Genomic DNA, 19,875 nt, shown 5'->3' with positions numbered 1-19,875 from the left:
TATATTTATATATACAGTATATATTATATATATATATATATATATATTATATATATATATATTATATATATATATATATATATATATATATATATATATATTTATATATATATATATATTATATATATATATATATATATATATATATATATATATATATATATATATATATTTATATATATATATATATATATATATATATATATATATATATATATATATATATATATATATATACCCCGTTTGTAAGAATGCTTGTAAATGCTTTAGTGTGAATGTATCCGTCAACGGAGAGGAGTGAGAGAGACTCATAATACATAGTTATGAGAAATGATGTTAATACAGTACAGTTTATATTTGCCTGTATATAAGAATGCTTGTAAATGCATGAGTGTGTATGTTATTCCTCGAGAGAGAGAGAGTGAGAGGGAGAGACTCAATACATTATGACGAATGATGTCAATACAGTATCACATTCCTGATTAATTGAACAAGAAATACCGTTCACACTTTATGCAGGGAGGGGACAATTACTTGGAATGGGATTTTTATGAGGAGAGATGCTCTCTCTCTCTCTCTCTCTCTCTCTCTCTCTCTCTCTCTCTCTCTCTCTCTCTCTCTCTAACAACAGGCGTATATGCATTTGAAAGTTTATACACACACATGTATATGTGTGTGTGCGCGACGATAGACTTCATATTATATAATTTTTATGTATAGAGAGAGAGAGAGAGAGAGAGAGAGAGAGAGAGAGAGAGAGAGAGAGAGAGATATCTGTTACTGGCAATGAGATCCTCACGTTTTGCATAGTGTTAAGCTGGTCTTGCAGTATTTATTCTGACTTTGACCTACTCAGTTATTCTTGTGAGACTTGATCAGAGGTGGTCATTGGATTCCTTCATATTTTTACCAAACAAAGGTTTAGGTGCTTTTCCTCGTGTTGTAGATACTGGGAGAGTTATTGTTGAATTCGTTAGTTTAATATCTTAATATATTAAAGCACTTGACGCTTATTTCGAAGTATATAAAAGTGTTATTTAATGTCTGTATTATTGAAAGTATCCATGGAAATTCGTAGTTATTGAAGTTATTCAAGACTTCAGTTATGCAGATTTATTATTGTATATGTATTGTATGTTATTGTATAAATAGGAATAAATGTACCGGAACTGATTATGTTTATCATATTTATGTACTTTCACTGGACAGTCTTCAGAAAACTTGTCCTATTAACCTATGGATACTATTTGATATCTGTCATGCTTCAATTACCTCGTCTTCCGGCGTCAACGACCTTAGATGGGATGACGCCAGAGAACATTAAATCAATCAGTCAGTCGATCCTCCCCCTACCCCACCCCCTCCCACCTCATTCCGCTCTCCTGTCCTCCCAGTTAGTAGATCCGGTTTTCCCTCGAAGAATGTGGTCTCCAGATCTGCTTGTCAACTATGCATGCGCGCGCGTTTTTTTTTTTGTATTGTTTTTCCCGCGTAGTGAAAGGTCGCTCCTTAGTAACAAGCGTTGCGCAGAGAAGCTGCGTTTTTGTCTCGAATGTTCCCGGGTCACTTTCATGATGATGGTACGTTTTTTGGACTTTGTGTCGTTCTGCCTTTTGATTGAATTTTTATGAGAGAGAGAGAGAGAGAGAGAGAGAGAGAGAGAGAGAGAGAGAGAGAGAGAGAGAGAGAGAGAATTACAAATGTGACATCTGCCATCAAACTTCAACTTGGTTGCAGATTTCAAGTGCAGGAAAGTGAGGTGTATCTGAAAGTACCTTTATTGTTCAGGTTTATATCTGTCTTCTGTACGAGAAGTACTTTGCATTGCGGTTTACTTTGTATATATTTAAAATGTCGATTTCATGACATACTAGATATTTGTATATTTATGTGTGGCTTTAATTGGCGTAGTCGTAAAGTATTTAGAACAGAAATATGTCCGTATGTACACTCACGTTTAGTATGTACTCCCTGTACGTGTTTACACACACGTGCGCGCGCACACAAACGCTCACACATTCCTAAGAGAATGAAGACTATCTTTTCACTCCATGTTGCAGGTAAATCTTGCAGAAGACTCGATCGTGACTGGCATTTGCTTTATTAACCTCTATTCTAATAAAGACCTTGTAACGTGCCGTGTCACTCTTACGTGACTGGGCATCCCCAATGGTCATCACGTTTTATTATTGACTGTTTGAAGTTTGTTATCAGTTATTTAAGATGCAGGGCCGTGTTTCAGGTGGCTGGGAAATAGGACTCGGATTTTCCTCGTGATTTGGATGACTTCCCATCACGAATCAGGGTTTTACATTAACCTCTTCTTTCTCTGTTTTCTGTTGCTTTATTGAGACGCTTTCCACTGAAGGACTTGAATCCTGAACTGGGAAATAGCACTTATTTCATCGGTGGGATTCGAGCCTACGCAGGCTGGAGGCTAGGAAGAGGAAGGTTAGTGCTAACCCACTACTGTACAAATAATGATAAAAATAAAATTTTACATACTTATACATATGCAGTATACACATATACATGTAGCCTATATGTATATATATAAATATATAAATATATATATATATATATATATAAATATATATATATATAAATATATAATATAAATATATAATATATATATAATATATATATATATATATATATATATATATATATATATATATATATATATATATATATATATATATATCGATATATATATATATATATATATCGGTTAGTGTTGCAGCTTCGGACTTCATAGAGGTCTGTGGCACGGGTTCAAATCCGCAGCCGACCGGTCAGAAAGGCGGACACTTTGCTATCCGTGTAGACACCCTGGGGTTTATGTATGTAAGCAACGGATAGGTTTGCTTAAAAGCAAATGGGTGTTGCAGACTAATACACACACAAACAAAGCCACTCCAACATCTGCTAAAACATAAGACACCTCGCACGTCTCGACTGTCGACCTAACCGCGCAACAACTTCTCGCTGCTGGGAGAAAGGGCACTGGTGACTGGTACAATACATGTACATACGCTACCGGGGTCTTAAGCAATGACAGGCAGGGCAGCCGATCGAGACTACGGTCTACCCCAAAGCCAAATCAAAGTCCTTCAAAAGAAGGCATCGTGCTTACCCCATACAAATGGGAAAAAGCATGTTAAAAAGAAGAAGATATATATATATATATATATATATATATATATATATATATATATATATATATATATATATATATATATATATATACATACATACATACATACATACATACATACATATACACCTATATACACGCAATACCGCACAACTTTTGATTTCTAAGTAAGTGTATAAGGATTACATGGTTAGCCCCACGCTCTCTCATTGACCCAAGCTTGTATCCATTAATAACTGGTGGCCTGTAAGTTGGGAGCAATGCACGGACCTAGGAAACTTGAGCAGACGCGGCATCACTCGGCCAGTGCCTCCAGTTAGGTTGATGTCAACTTCAGTATATTACCTTTATTGCGTCGTGTACGTTGACAGCCCATGTGGTTTAAATGGTGGGTATTTACAAGAAAGCCGATAAGCGAAAGATTGGAATTGACAAAGGAAAGCTATTAAGGATAAACACTTATTGCCGGTATTTGTTATTTTACCTGATTGATCGATTGTGCTCTCTCTCTCTCTCTCTCTCTCTCTCTCTCTCTCTCTCAGATGACTTCACCTTACTGGAGCGAGCATCAGCAGTTCTTCTCTCTCTCTCTCAGATGACTTCACCTTACTGGAGCGAGCATCAGCAGTTCTTCTCTCTCTCTCTCTCTCTCTCTCTCTCTCTCTCTCTCTCTCTCTCTCTCTCTCTCTGACACAACATTATAGGACCTAGAGTAATATAAATTCTTGCCGTAGCGGTTTCTCATGTTCCTCTTATTGTAAGTAGGACCAGTTTTGAAAAATGAATTTTGCTGTGGTGTAAGTTTTGAAAATTGTTTTTAACGGGACAAACGTAGCCAATATTTAATGCAAAATTAAATCTGTGTTGGAATTTCGACAAATAACTCGATATTTTTTTTTACCATTTTAATTATAAATGAGAGTTGCTATGTAATTTAGTGAGAAAGGTGTCAATTGTATCCTTAATGCCATAAATGCAGCGAGAATTTTTTAATTGTAATATCATTTGGGGGGGGGATTAAAAAGCTTCCTGGAAAGCAATAACAGGATCAAGGGAAATTTTAGCTTGCTTGGGGCCATTAAACAGTACTTTTTTCAGTTACATTAATATATAAAATGTGTACATTAGCAAGAAAAAGTACTGTATACGGAGTTATCCTTACATGAATATGCAGGGAGTATTATGTTGGGATGCACTTGGTCCCTACTAAGTAATAATGCCTTAAATACTGTACAGTAGTGTTGGTCCAGTATACACTCGTTCCCAGTTTCGTAGGAAACTGTTGTATATGCAAGTTGGCACATCAGCCCAAAATGACCGAAATGAATCACACACCTCAGTATTTAGCGAGCATCGTCTCTCTGTAAAAGCGGATATCCTGTACTTTCGGAGATAATGCGTCTTAAACTAGGTACGTCGTTGGTACGAAAGCTTACAGTTATAACGCCATTCGCGTGTCTACGTCGTAATTCATGTTTGTCGAATAGTGTTTATTTAAAGTGTGGTTGTTTTAAGGTCCTTATTGTTTTCCCTGTTGCAGTTTTCTTATTTGTCATGACCTGGTTCGTTTGTTTTAAGAACCAAACATTTTCTTGGCTGGGCTCTGTGATGATTCACTAATTTAGGATTTCTTCAGTGGTTATGCTATTGATTTCAGTGTTCTTACTGTGGATATGCTTGATATACTAATGTATATAGTTACGATATTTTTTTGCAAGTTTTCCACAATATAATTTAGTTTTAATTTTACATAATTTACAGGAACTTGGTTAGATTACAATTTTTTTTTTTTTTTTTTTTTTTTTTTTTTTTCACTGCCAAATGTCATGCGCTGCTTATATACTGTTCTCGGTACAACTGTCGCTAATTCAGCTTTAGTTCATGCTATAAAAGGGGTAAGCCTGCACTGGGGAGAAATATCAGGATCGTGCAGTGGCAGTGTAGCTTAATAAAAGATAAAACATGACGTAGTTATATTGTTACGAGCTCCTGGTTGTAATTAGATTTTGTTTAGAGCACTGATTTGTTAATACAGTTATGAGCACTGAGTTGTAAATACATTTTCTTATGGGCACTGAGATATCATTATCTTTTATAGGTACTTAGTTGAAGGCATTCGGGAGCAGTTATTTTATTAAGTACTTGGAAAAAGGCATTCTCTCCTTCGCTTTTCCTGGGACAATTTCAGTTTTATATTTTCCACCAAGCATTTAGACTGCTCAAGAGTTATTTACTTCATAAGATCACATTGCTAAAGTTTTATTGCAGTTTAATTTTGGCTTGAATGTTCCCGAATTTCTTCCCCTGTTTTTAGGTGATGATGTTCCCGAATTTCTTCCCCTGTTTTTAGGTGATGTTATTCCCGAATTTCTTCCCGTTTTTAGGTGATGATGTTCCCGAATTTCTTCCCCTGCTTTTAGGTGATGATGATCCCGAATTTCTTCCCCTGTTTTTAGGTGATGATGTTCCCGAATTTCTTCCCCTGTTTTTAGGTGATGATGTTCCCTAATTTCTTCCCCTGTTTTTAGGTGATGATGTTCCCGAATCTCTTCCCCTGTTTTTAGGTGATGATGTTCCCGAATTTCTTCCCCTGTTTTTAGGTGATGATGTTCCTGAATCTCTTTGAATCTTCCCCTGTTTTTAGGTGATGATGTTCCTGAATTTCTTCCCCTGTTTTTAGGTGATGATGTTCCGAATTTCTTCCCCTGTTTTTAGGTGATGATGTTCCCTAATTTCTTCCCCTGTTTTTAGGTGATGATTGAATCTCTTCCCCTGTTTTTGGTGATGACGAGAATTTCTTCCCCTGTTTTTAGGTGATGATGGAATTTTTCCCCTGTTTTTTGATGATTGCTGTTCCGAGACAGAGAATCTATGATGGATTTATTTTTATAGGTTCCGAGAGAGAGAGAGAGAGAGAGAGAGAGAGAGAGAGAGAGAGAGAGTGTGTGAGTGACGTTCTTCGTCAGTATGAGAATTCTTGATTAAGTCGGTGTGCCCAGTCCTTACTACCCTTCGAATCTTATTAAGTCCACACATAACGTTGGTCATTGGATATTTGCCCGTCTCATCTGCCTTGTTTAACGGGATTGCCCACCAGAGTCTACAGCCTCGTAAACCATCTTTGACGTCATGCTCTTGGAAGAGTTCTGAGTGCTAGGGTCTCCCAAATCCCCCACCCCCACCCTTCCCCAAACCTTTCAACATCGCCACTACTCATCACCAAAACTTTTTTTTTTTTTTTTTCGTGCACCCTGACCTGACCGGAATGGCTCCATCGATATTGTTCTTCATCCAAACCTTTCCCTTAGGAGGATGTTGCCGTCCGTGCGCCTCACGCGTTGCACTGTAGGCATTACTTCAGGTTCTTCGCAGCGTCCCTTCGGCCCCTAGCTGCAACACCTTTCACTCCTTTTACCGTACTTCCGTTCATATTCTATTTCTTCAGTCGTACTTTCCACCTTCTAACAATTGATTCATAGTGCAACTGCGAGGTTTTCCTCCTGTTACACCTTTCAAACCTTTTTACTGTAAGTTTCCGTTTCAGCGCTGAATGACCTCATAGGTCCCAGCGCTTGGCCTTTTGCCCGAATTCTATATTCTGTTCTATTCATCCAAACCCCTTTTGTCGTGCATCCCTGGAGCAAGATCAAAGGAGACCAGTATATAGTTGTCACAAGGCGTTCAATACTTGACTGGTATCTGCAAAGTTCATGGATCTTGACAGACAGACCCATGTCTGATAGAAATATTGCAGTATTGCTGTTTCAGTGTTGCTAATGTAGATTTTCATTTTCGTGTTTCATAAGGAGAGTTGAAATGTTATGGCATATGTCAAGTGAATTATATGCTATTGTGGTATGCGCTTGTTTGTCAGCTTGGTGTAAACAGTTTCTTTGCGGGTAGGAGGGGATTAGATTCTGTTGCTTGTTCAGAGATCAGTGAAGTGGTTCGTACTATTATTATTATTATTATTATTATTATTATTATTATTATTATTATTATTATTATTATTCAGAAGGTGAACCATATTCATATGGAACAAGCCCACAGGTGCCATAGACTTGAAATTCAAGCTTCCAAAGAATATGGTGTTCATTAGGAAGTACTGTAAAGGGAAATACAGAAAGAAGAGATCTCATTTATTAAAAAGAAAAAATAGTAATAAACAGATAAAAATGTATTAAAATGCAAGAAGAATAAGATATTGGTATAGACTGGTCATATCAGACTTACCTGTTGTGTGAATCTTGCTTATGTATGCACTTTCATACAGGTTTAATCGCAGTAGGTAGATAAAACTTCCTCAAATGAAAACATCCTGATAAAGCGCTATCTGAGGCGGCTCAGACTACTACTTGTCAAAGATGAAACTGATAAGTGTCCCGAAAACAGAGTCAGGTTACCAGATAAGACTCCGAGTAGGTAGTGGTATTTGTTGACATGGCGGCAGGTGAGTAATTGATATGGGCTACCAATAGAGATGATATGTCGAGAAATCTGTTTGGTTAGGCTCGTGACAGCTGAGAAGCAGTGGGATTGTTAGCTAGGTAAAGATACCGTAGATTAATGCTAATACCATCGAAGGCAAGTTGATTCCGTGAGGAATGGAATTAAATCTGGGCATAAGATCATCATCATCATCATCCTTGTTTTAATGATGCACGGCACGTATCTTCCTAAAATTTCTTCCCGTCAGAAATTCCCATTGAAGAATATACACAAATCTTTGTGATTATTGTCACGTAATTGGGATTTGACACGTAAATGCACTCGTAACTTCTGAAGATCACTGTTACAGCTTTGTTCGTTATTGAATTTTTAATGTCGAAATTAATTCATATTGAATTTACTGAATTCTTGGGAATAATTTTTTTATAACTGCTAATTTACTATGAATTCATATTATGAGCATATTTACAGAGCAAACTTTGTTTCTATTGCAACTCAGAGATGATTCATCAGAGTAATCTTATCTTGGTCTCAACTAATTACCCAGAGAGTGTTGCAGCATCAAACATATGATTTGTAAAGTGCATTACCAACTGTATAAAAAGTCTTAGAAGAACTGGTGACTGTTTTCATTCATTAGTTACGATACATTGTGGAACCACACTAGTAATTCAAGAAGAGTATGACGTGAATCTACGATGGAGAAAGTATCGAAGCCTCTCATTTCAAACTGGTTATATTAGGTTACAGATTTTTTTTTCCCTTGATATCAAACTCGTCAATAAACAATGGTATGATAAGTAGAAAGTGACATGGCGTCTCTGCGAGAGAGAAAGTGTATGGTTACTGGAGAGTTTTCTGGCTAATGATATCCTTTGGTTTTGATGACAGTTGTAGTTTGGGGATATTATTATCATTGTTATGAATTACAATACTAAAAACATGTGAATGGAACTCCTATCGCCGTTGCATCACCCGCTGTTTGTCGTCAATTCTTCTTTAGGTCGTAGCACATCCTGGGCCCGTAGGGGGGTGGTGCCGTCAGTGCCCCTCACGCGGTGCACTGTAGGCATTTCTTGGCGGCGTCCCTTCGGCCTCTAGCTGCAACCCCTTTCATAGCTTTTACTGTACCTCCACTCATATTAGTTCCCCCTCCTTACTTTCCTTCCTTGTTTAATAATTGTTTCATTGCGCAGCTGCGCGGTTTTCCTCCTGTTACACCTTTGTAACCTTTCATTCAATTTTCCTTTCAGCGCTGAATGACCTTATAGGTCCCAGCGAGTGGCCTTGGGCCTAAATTGTATATCTTCTATTCTAGCACATGCTGGATATGTCATATTATGGGAAAAAGGTCCCAGTTCTTGGCCTTTGACCTAAATTCTATATCCAATTCAATTCTTAGCACATCCTGGCCATATTATATTTATCGGGAGAAACATTAATATTTATAATTTCTTATTCTGACCGTATAATGGGATACTTTCCTCTGACGACAGGGCCGGCCTTGCAATCAAGTGGATCCACTTCAGGCTGGCGTCTGAAAACGTGTTGAAAGCAACGCCCACTTTTGTTGCTATATCTTTTGAATTCAAGGGGATGAAACATCTCTATTTGTGTGAGTGAGGTTGGAGTTGATAAGGCATCATCTGTATTATTGGTGTGAGTGGGTATAGCGATCCTTCGTCACCAGTGACATAATGCCTGTTAATTTGACAAAATTGGAGAAAATTAATAAATTAGGTATTCATGTGAGCCTTCACGATCAGTGAGTGCGCATGTGCGCGCAAGTGTGCCGTCGTGCCTGACAGTCTGTCAAACCAGTGTGTATTCATGCATTTTTAGTTTTCTGTAAAAGAAAACTATTGAGATGGCTATTTGTGTGTCCGTTTGCAAATTTTCTATCCGCCCTCAGATCTTTAAAACTACTAAGGCTAGACGCCTGCAAATTGGAATGTTGATCATCCACCCTCCAATCATCCAACATACCAAATTGCAGCCCTCCAGCCTCAGTAGTTGTCATTTTATTAAAGGTTAAAGTTAGACATGATCGTGCGTCTGGTCTGGCTACCACCGGGCCGTACTGAAAGTTTCATGCCAACAACATTGCGCCGAAGAAAGGCTTTATTTTTTAATCTTGGTTGCTGACACTTGTTTTAGATTCCTCCGGACTTGTATGACAAGCAAACAGCCGGATTTTTCATTAGTGTTTTGCGTTTGAGATGTGAGTTAATCCAGTTACAGAGAGAGAGAGAGAGAGAGAGAGAGAGAGAGAGAGAGAGAGAGAGAGAGAGAGAGAGAGAGAGAGCACATCATTAATGTTGGATGATGTCATTCTCATCAAGAGTGCCTGCTCTCGTCATGAAGTGGAGGTCGAGTATGCTTTTGGGGGCCGTAAAGTGTACGAGTCTGTCGTTTCTATTATACACCAGAGCATTATGATGATGTTCCTCTTGTTTCTTTGGCACTGTTTTAATTACTACTACTACTACTACTACTACTACTACTACTACTACTACTACTACTACTGTTACCTGCAAAATTTGTGATAAGGAATATCGAGTATTATTCCAGCACTATACACAGTTTTGTTATTAGCCTTATTTTATTGTTTTGAAAACAAGAATTGCTAACTTGATCCTCGATTGAAAGTTGTTCATCACTCGGTGATAGTTGTTGTTCCTTTAGAACTGACGGGGTTGATAAGCAGTTTTCAGCATTTATTTCTTTTTGACCAGCAGTCAGGCCTCTTGTTTTCATTTTGAAATATCTGGTGTAAAGGCTGCGTTTTATTTAGAGCTGGTGTCATGTCACTGGACCCTTGGGTGAGGTTGACTGAACGGAAGTCTGTGCTCTCTATCCTTTATTTTATTTTACTTTATTTTTTGCATATTCGGAGCCGACGAAAGCTGCACACTCTCCTCAGGGTTGCCCTTTTTTTCCCCAAACCATTTTTGAATCACTTTTTTTATGTTCTTTTCATGTATAAAATCCAAGCAATGTCTTTAGATAGATAGATTGAACTCCTTATTGAATGTGATGTCTCTAAGCGGAATATTGTCAGTGGGCCTTCGAGTGTCACTTGAATAATACCAGTCTCTCTCCTCTCATGTCTCCATGGCGCAATGAACCACTCTGGGCTTGATCCCTAGCAACCCACGTTCGATCCCCGAAGCGGACGATCGGACATTAGTCGCAGGTTTAAATGCAGGTAAAGAATTTTACGACATTTTGTCCGTGTTGGGTTACTTGAAGAAAAAATGACACGGTAGAGTTGCGATGAGTGAAGATCTGTTCAAGCGATAACACAGAAGAGGCGTGAGTGGCGGAATTTTGCAAAGGCCCTATACTTTGCTGGGCGTTGGCGACGGCTATGCAAATAATCAGTGTTATTTGCATCTAACTGCATCCTACTAGGAGATATCAAATGAACACCAGTCGTTTTTGTCAGTCATCCACTCTATATACCCACTGTCGACGTCTGATAGGAAGTCTACCCTTTTTTTTGCAAATAGTCTACCCTTTTTTTCGCCATTTGCAAGGTCATCTCGGAAGATATGTACAGTGGGTGAACTTACAATGGAGTTTTTGGATGAGCTAAAGATCGCCAATAATTGTGTTCTTTGTGGGTCTTATTTCAGAAAGGCTTTTACTCTTAAGTTTAATTAAGTTAAGGATTAAACGTAGTATATGCACAATATTTATGTATGTGTGTGTATGTAGTGTATGTGTTCTAACCAAAGATATTACCTAGCGTTTCTACTGGGTGCCAACCTTATGGCAGAAGTATGTGAGGTCGAGGGCATCATTATCGGGAGTTAACGTGCCCTTACAAAACACTGATGCTAGGGGATTTTTTTTTTTTTTTTTTTTAGGGGTAAAGATGGCGAGGTACAAAATGTACTGAACAATGTGTCATACAGAACCCTGCCACCCGGACGCTCACTGAAATGAGTAGCACGCAGGAACTCGAGACACAATGGATTTTTAGACCAGTGTGAAAAATTCTCTCTCTCTCTCTCTCTCTCTCTCTCTCTCTCTCTCTCTCTCTCTCTCTCTCTCTCTCTCTCTCTCTCACCTTTGTCATTTCTCATATTTCATATAGTTTTTGTACGGCTGAGATGTAGGAGTTGATGTGGAGAACCGGTGCAAATGCCTTCCATGAAAGCTGCTTTGGGAATTATATCCCTGAGCCTAATGTGGGTGTTTGCTCCTGCATTTGAGAGAGAGAGAGAGAGAGAGAGAGAGAGAGAGAGAGAGAGAGAGAGAGAGAGAGAGAGAGAGAGAGAGATTAATATTTATTTACAGGTATGCGAAATTACCTTTAGAATGTCAAAGGTGAACGAATTATGAGAATATTTTTGTACGCGATTGAATTTAAAATTTTGTGCTCGGACACGAAAGGTCAGAGAGAGAGAGAGAGAGAGAGAGAGAGAGAGAGAGAGAGAGAGAGAGATCTACAAACTCTTACATACTTTAGCTACAATTCACTTATACCCCTCCCCACCCCCCAACATACGTTTATTAACCTATCATGATGATACCACTCCTTTACAGTGTCATTAAATTAAAGGGAAGACGAAGGTAGATTAATCTCTCTCTCTCTCTCTCTCTCTCTCTCTCTCTCTCTCTCTCTCTCTCTCTCTCTCTCTCTCTCTCTCTCTCTCCGGAACATTTCGCGCCAGTTTATTTATCGCCAAAGTTCATCCCTTGACATTTAAGGAAGATCGATTAGCTATACCCTGGCTAGGAATAGGAAAAGCATTCGCATCCTCGTGCAAGGCTTCCAGAAAAGACCTAGAGAGTTCTAGCTAAGTCGTTAACTATATACATTATATATATACATATATATATATATATATATATATATATATATATATATATATATATATATATATATATATATATATATATATATATATATATATATATATAATATATATATATATATATATATATATATATATATATATATATATATATATATATATTATTTATTATACATTTATAGTATTTGCGTAGGATAGAATATATAAGTTATTGATCACTAGTTGTCAAGGATACAACTTTCCTTTGCCGTAGTTGAATTGTCTTTAGATGCTCGCGTAACAAATATTGGATATACTTTCTAGTCCAAGATAGTTAATTTCAGAGGTCAATCTGATGTAGTTTTCATAAGATGTCACTATAATATGTACTTTTTACTGATATAAAAATATTTTACGCAAAATGTTAGACATCGGATTTTTTAAGCCAGTTTCTCATCATGATTCCCTCTTAATTTTCTTTTAACTTTTTCTCCGATAAATTTCATGCAGGGGTTGTCGACTGATGTGATTAACACTTTGATGACTGGGCTCCTCTCTCTCTCTCTCTCTCTCTCCCTCCCCCTTCCCCTTTCCAGGCATCTTTTGTAATTCCATTTCCATGTAATCGCATCACCAGCCAGAAGCCAATTGAGGTAATCAGTCACCATCTCAGTGATTTAGATTTCAAGGAAAAGCTCCAAAATAGCTCTCTCTCTCTCTCTCTCTCTCTCTCTCTCTCTCTCTCTCTCTCTCTCTCTCTCTCTCTGTTAGGAATCCTACCGAGGAGGAGGAGGAGGAGGAGGAGGAAGAGGTTTTCTGTACTCGGTTTTTTCGGTAAACCTCGTCTCTCAAAGGAGGTCCTTGTTCAAGGTACAAGTTCATCGCAGGGCTTGATTCTAAATTCCACGTGTGGAATTGGCTGGCGGTTGCTCTTGAAGATGTTCTTGTGTTTTAGTTTTCTGTGAAAGAAAACTATTGAGATGGCTTTTTATCTGTCGGTCCGCCCTCAGATCTTAAAAACTACTGAGACTAGAGGGCTACAAATTGGTATGTTGACCGTCCACCCTTCTATCATCAGACACACTAAATTGCAGCTCTCTACCCACAGTAGTTGTTATTTTATTGAAGGTTAAAGTTAGCCATGATCGTGCGTCTGGCACCACTATAGGTGCTAACAAGACAGGTCACCACCGGGCTGTGGCCGCGGTTGAGTGTTTCATATAGCATTAGCCTATACACTGTACAGAAAACTCGATTGCGCCGAAGAAACTTCGGCGCATTTTTTACTTGTTTAATATATTGGAGGGCTGATGTGCCATAAATACATCTTGTATGTAAGGTTATGAGCCTGGAATTTTTTCTTCAAAAGATTATCAAATGCAACAAAAACTGATCTGTCTTTTTCTGTGAATTGTCCCCGTTCTAATCAAAGCAGCTTTTGTGTTTTGTGTAGAATTGGAACGGTCTTGGTAGACAGAGTTGAGGTGACGACAAAGTTTTAGTAGGTGGAGAGCAGGAGTTTCTCTAGAGGCCAAGCTGTGTGTGTGTGTCTGTTCTGACGTAATGAAAGCATAGTTCATGATGTGAAACCCTATGAATGAAGCAAGAGAAAGTTTATGGTATGTATATATAATCGAATTTCCGTGTAGAACAAATAATTTAACATGTATGGTATAACGGCAGTTACATGTCTCTCTCTCTCTCTCTCTCTCTCTCTCTCTCTCTCTCTCTCTCTCTCTCTCTCATTTACTTTTATCGCCGTTGACCATCATTGATCATTTTTACCCTCTCATAAATTTCTTCTGAGCTGGAGTTCTTTGCCTTGGAGCGAGTGTGTCGCATAAATCAGTTTCCAGACATCAAGATTCATCAACTCCTTTTGAATACATCGAGTTCCCAGACTTTCCATTTTCCAGGGGAAGGGATAGGGATGGGGGAGAGGTATGGGGGTAGGGGGTGGATGCTATTTTCCATCGGGCGCTGTTTTCCACCGGGATTAGTCCTGACTGGAAGGTTTATTTGTAACTTCATTATTCCCGAGACGGACGTGGCAGATGGAATTAGTTTTTTTTTCTTTCTTTCTTTCTTTCTTTGGAGTCCCTTGGAGGCGAGGAGTGAAAAGGAGGGGGAAAGAAATAAACCCGGAAGGGAAAATGGAAATTGTGGGATTTGCATTTTTATGGAAAATTGTTTTTCTTCGTTTTTTCACCTCGAGAAATTTAGAGTTTTTCCCAGGTTTCGGGGTATTTTTTTTTTCCAAGGAGGAGAAAGTTATATTTGGCTGATACAAAACAAACCTTTACAGTTTTAAAGTTGAATTCAATCCAGCTGTGTCGAGAGAAATTCTTCACCCGTAAGGAAGTATTACAAAGGAAAATCCACTTTTTATCTTTTAAATTTATATAGAATTTTCTTTGGTGGAAGAATCTATCTTGTTGTAATTTTTCGCAACCATTTCCTCAAAGGTGTAGACAGTGTATATTTGAAGCATTGCGGCAAATTAGTAGTAATTGGGATAAATAAGTTTTCGTGAAATGCAGTTATATGAATTTTAAAAGCAGCAGTTTAATAATAAGTGTAGATAAAGAAAGTAGAGGAGTTTATGAAGGTTGGTACCAAATTGTATTGCTGATCACAAGAGTGAACTTCCTGGCTACTTATATATGGAATTATGAAAATTCGTTGTGGGTTTTGCAACATTGTGTTGATTATTAGGCCTAATCTCTGAAAGGGGATGTGTACCCAAGATATAAAATGCGAGATTAGGGGGTAATATGTTAAAATGTTACCTTCTCAGAGAGAGAGAGAGAGAGAGAGAGAGAGAGAGAATTTAATATCAGCTTACAATAATTAACCTTCCAGTAGTATCTCTCTCTCTCTCTCTCTCTCTCTCTCTCTCTCTCTCTCTCTCTCTCTCTCTCTCTCTCTCCTGGTCATCATAGTGCTATAGTACTGCTCTTGGCCTACACTCATTCGTGGGAGAGAGAGAGAGAGAGAGAGGAAGCGAAGACATGGTTGTTAGTACTATGTCAATAAATACACCAACATGTTATTGAAAGTGGAAGGCGTTGGGGAAACCATTGGCAAAAATATTGATGATGCTCTCTCTCTCTCTCTCTCTCTCTCTCTCTCTCTCTCTCTCTCTCTCTCTCTCTCTCTCTCTCTCTGTTTAGTCTTAAACCTTATCCAGCTCAGGAGTTGCTTCAAGAATGTCCGCATCTAAAAAGTTCTCGGGAGCCTCGAGAGTTGAAAAGAGCCGCCTCCCTTCTGGGAATCGAGTGGGTCAGTCGGTTAGAACAAGAGTCAAGGGAGATTATCTTGGAGGTCTAGGAACTTGTTTTGTCTTAGGCCTAGTCGGAAGTAATGACCATAAGTTTTCTTCGGAAGCTTGCACTGCGTTGTCAGGCTCAAAAGGCCTAGCCGCGTTCGTACGAGCATTAGCAAAGGTTAGCTCGTTTGTAGACCTTTTTTGGACCCCGCACAAGACTTGAAGGATGATTTTGACATTCGTGTCTGTACGTTTGTATGTCTAAATTTGTGTTAGTATTATATTGCCAGAGACCGTAAGCAGACTATGGTGGGGTAATGAGCTACTCGAGATTAGTTTTTTGGGGGAAATCTGTCAAAGGTCAAAGTCGAGAGCTTTCAAAGGTTAAAATGTTTTGTATGGCCGGCTATGTATTTGTGGTGTTCGTTTCTTATTATCGGTAAATTTAAACGGCAGTTCACTGCTAGTATACTTCACCACGTTTAACATTTAAAGGTCAAGGTTAGAGAAAGTTAAAACCATCCTCAGAATATGCAAGAATTGCAGTTCATGTAGCCACTATTGAGCAGTCTAACCGGAGACATGCTATTGACAGTCAGGTCTCGTTGATAAATCCTTTTCCCGTGTGCAGAAGAACACTCTGCACACGGTAAAGGATTTGTGCCTAGTGTCTATCTATTTTTCCTGCATTTTCTTTTTATACAGTTGCTAAGGTTTTCTTTTTTTGGGGGGGCTTATATATCCTGGTAACCTCTGTTTTGTTGGACCTATTTTAGACTTTTTGTCTTATTTTTATTTTATTTTCTTGACGTTTGGGCGGCATCATTGTTCGGTTTTATTTGTGTATATGTTTCGTGTTCCTTTATTCATTGATCATTCTTGTGTTGGTTTCAGGTTACTGAATTTTATTTCCTTCTTGAATACCTAAAACCTTTACCATGATGTTAGAGGACCCTCACAAAAAGTACATATATTTTTGTTCGAATAACCTTTTATTATTTATCAGTATCCATACATATCTTCGTACTTATAAAAAATAATAAAAAACTCTTACTTGGGCAAACTGTTGAAAAACATTGCACGTTTTCTAAAATGTTACGCAGCTGTTCGAAATACGTTTTTTCTTTATACTTATTTGTAATCATAAGATATTTGTAAAGTCTTACAGTTGGTTAAAAAATGCCTTTACACATTTCTGTGCAATATCTTTACAGGTGTTGAAATTCGTTACAGGTAGGTATGGTAAGGTTTAAATCCTTATGAACAGACATTAAAAGCCTTATGTAAGTAGTTATTCCTTCTAATAGTATTAACTCACTGACATAACCATTGATTACTTGCCCAAATAGTGATAATCTGTAAATAACCGATTGCTTATCCGTCCTTTCCTTCTCATTTTTAGATGTGTGAGGCTAGCAGCTGATAGTCTCCGCCCGCAGTCATGCTCGGTAAGTACGCAAGTAGTGGTTTAATCGCTCCGGCCCAGGCTTCAGAACTGAAGCGTGGGTTGCGTAACTGAGAGAGAGAGAGAGAGAGAGAGAGAGAGAGAGAGAGAGAGAGAGAGAGAGAGAGAGAGAGAGCATCTTTCGAGTGGTTGCACTTATAGGTGGGTGAGGGTTGCTTGCAAGGCCCTCATGTTTTCATGGTATATTTTTTGATTGAGCAATGCAACACTTACGTCCAGTTATATATATATATATATATATATATATATATATATATATATATATATATATATATATATATATATATATATATATATATATATATATATATATATATATATATATATTTCTTTGCGACCCACAGCAGTCGACCAAAAATTAGGTAAATTTGGTCCTGGATTTTAGGGACTGCACTGGTTTGTGTCTCCTTGTTCAGTTTAGGGATCGAATACGGGTTTCCTATTGTGTGAGCTGAGGGCGTTTATCTCTGCTTCATGAGAGAGAGAGAGAGAGAGAGAGAGAGAGAGAGAGAGAGAGAGAGAGAGAATTTTAGTGTGAAAGATTCAGATGCAGAGATAATTTTAATACAAAAAGCGAAATTAGATGGAATCTAATTGAAACAAAATGGAGAGAGAGAGAGAGAGAGAGAGAGAGAGAGAATTTTCGTGTGGGAGGTTTAGACATAGAAATATTTTTAATACAAAAGCACGGAATAAATAGATGGAATCTAATTCGAAACAGAAGTGACAGGAAAAGAGAGAGAGTGAGAGAGAAGAGAGAGAGAGAGAGAGAGAGAGAGAGAGAGAGAGAGAGAGAGAGAGAGAGAGAGAGCGAGCTATTAAACTAGTCCACAGCAAAAGCCACCTTAACTAAATAATATTGTGGTTGTTATATAACATTTCAGACAGTGCCTTGTCGAAGTTAATGACATTTTTTTTTTTCGCAATGAGCAGTATTATCTTCAGTAAACGGAGCGTCAAAGCTGGTGGGGCATGTGATTGAAGTGTGACAGGTTCATGATTGAGTTAGTGAGGCTGTCGCACGCACGTGCTGGAAAATTCTAAAAACATTTTGGATTAACCCCTTACACCGAATGATTCAATTATTTTGCTACCCAGGTCGGGTGCGTCTGTATTTGTTTTCAGGTTCGCTTGTATAGTGTAAGGTCAGATCGTAACCTAAAATATTTTTATAGAATTTCATCTTTCACACTTACACTCTTCCCAGACCATCGAAGATACCTTCATTCTACCTACTTCTATGTAAGTTAATACGAGAAGAAAGCATATTTACAAAAGAACTAGACTCCTGTTCTGCAGGATACTGACGAGAAAACACTGAAAGACAATTATAAAATATAAGAAGCACCTCATTTTGAAAACTTACAAGGGCCCGCCAGAGAGGCAGTTATCTCTGCGGAGGGCTGTATATAAAAACAAAGTGAAATACTTACAAATGGGACAGTTTTTAGAGACCGTCCCTAGTTTGGACGATGGCAAGTTTATAATGCAATTAACTGCCCCTAACCTGTGCCATGTGTGCACACGGCATTTTGTCATATATATATATATATATATATATATATATATATATATATATATATATATATATATATATATATATATATATATATATATAAATAATCAGCAATAAAATAGTTCCTCATTTTCTTTATTCAGCTGCTGTATATGATCGCATTCAATATTTTATGGTAGCGTAATACTGCCGGATAAGTTAATTTGAGCACAGTAATGCTTTCAATTCAAAGAGGTTAGCCACGCCACTTTCGAGTCATATACAAATATACCATTGAAACAAGAATACTATTAATTTGATGATAGAAACAAAAACAACAATATTGTAGTTTTTACAGTTAGAATACTCCGTCTCGTCTCGTGTGCGATACGCGAGAAAGTGCGTAGTTGACATTTTGGCGTTTCCACCTGAGGAGACCCGACTTTTCCCTTGCGGTGGCGGTTTGCGCATCCAGATCGTGTGAGTCACGTGACTCGGTGGTTTCGAAATGTGGTTTTGGTTTCTTGTTCCGATGGCGTTGTCTGCTTGGTTTGACGTATCAGCCGTCAGGGGTGCGTTGTTGTTTTATCCTCCTTAATAATAATAATAAAATAATAATAATAAAGTCTATTATTATTTAAAATACAAAAGCAAAATCTTTTGGACACTTGGACGGTGTTCCTTGTCAGTGTTTTATTACACAAACTGTTTTTCACCAGATCGTTAATAATAATAATAATAATAATAATAATAATAATAATAATAATAATAATTATCAGTGGTAGCTCCGGATGTGCCTATCGTTGTTGATTACTAATCGCTATTTTTGTCGTTATTCTTAGAAATAAAGGTGTGGTATGGAGTAGTCTACAAGAAAGACACTTGCAAGAATAAGGTTGTTACTAATGCTGGCAATAATTTTTATATCCATGACTACAAGTAACGTAGGCAATTACAGTCAAGAAAAAATACGGAAGTCAGAGCTTATTTGATATTAAGCATTGTTGATGTTAATATTATACTATTTTAAAGAATATAATAAGTTTACTACGTTGTTGTGATGAAGTGTCTCAGTTTTCTTTGCGGCGAGTAATGTAATTTACCCGAAGAAATCGCGGTGGGAAAATGCTTTGTATTCCTTTGTGCTGAACTTCGTGGAGAAACGTTAAGCTGTTATGTACATTTTCAATAACAATTTTGAGTTTTCATGTAAAAGTGCATGAACATATCTAGTAT

General features: G+C 37.8%; 1 protein-coding gene across 14 annotated transcripts in view; it reads left to right on the top strand.

The window, feature by feature from the left end:
- The window catches only part of LOC136825475 (ras-specific guanine nucleotide-releasing factor RalGPS1-like), a 195,931-nt gene that overhangs the window by 10,328 nt on the left and 165,728 nt on the right, over positions 1 to 19,875 (top strand). For all 14 annotated transcript variants that reach the window (XM_067081994.1, XM_067081996.1, XM_067081992.1 and 11 more), the window contains exon 2: positions 17,082 to 17,127. The gene's annotated coding sequence lies outside the window, so the exon portion shown is untranslated. The remainder of the gene's footprint in view (positions 1 to 17,081; positions 17,128 to 19,875) is intronic.

The sequence above is a fragment of the Macrobrachium rosenbergii genome, chromosome 37, assembly GCF_040412425.1.
Source record: "Macrobrachium rosenbergii isolate ZJJX-2024 chromosome 37, ASM4041242v1, whole genome shotgun sequence".
Taxonomy (NCBI): domain Eukaryota; kingdom Metazoa; phylum Arthropoda; class Malacostraca; order Decapoda; family Palaemonidae; genus Macrobrachium; species Macrobrachium rosenbergii.
Note: the sequence above shows the minus strand (reverse complement) of the source record. Positions and strands in the feature narration are given on the sequence as shown.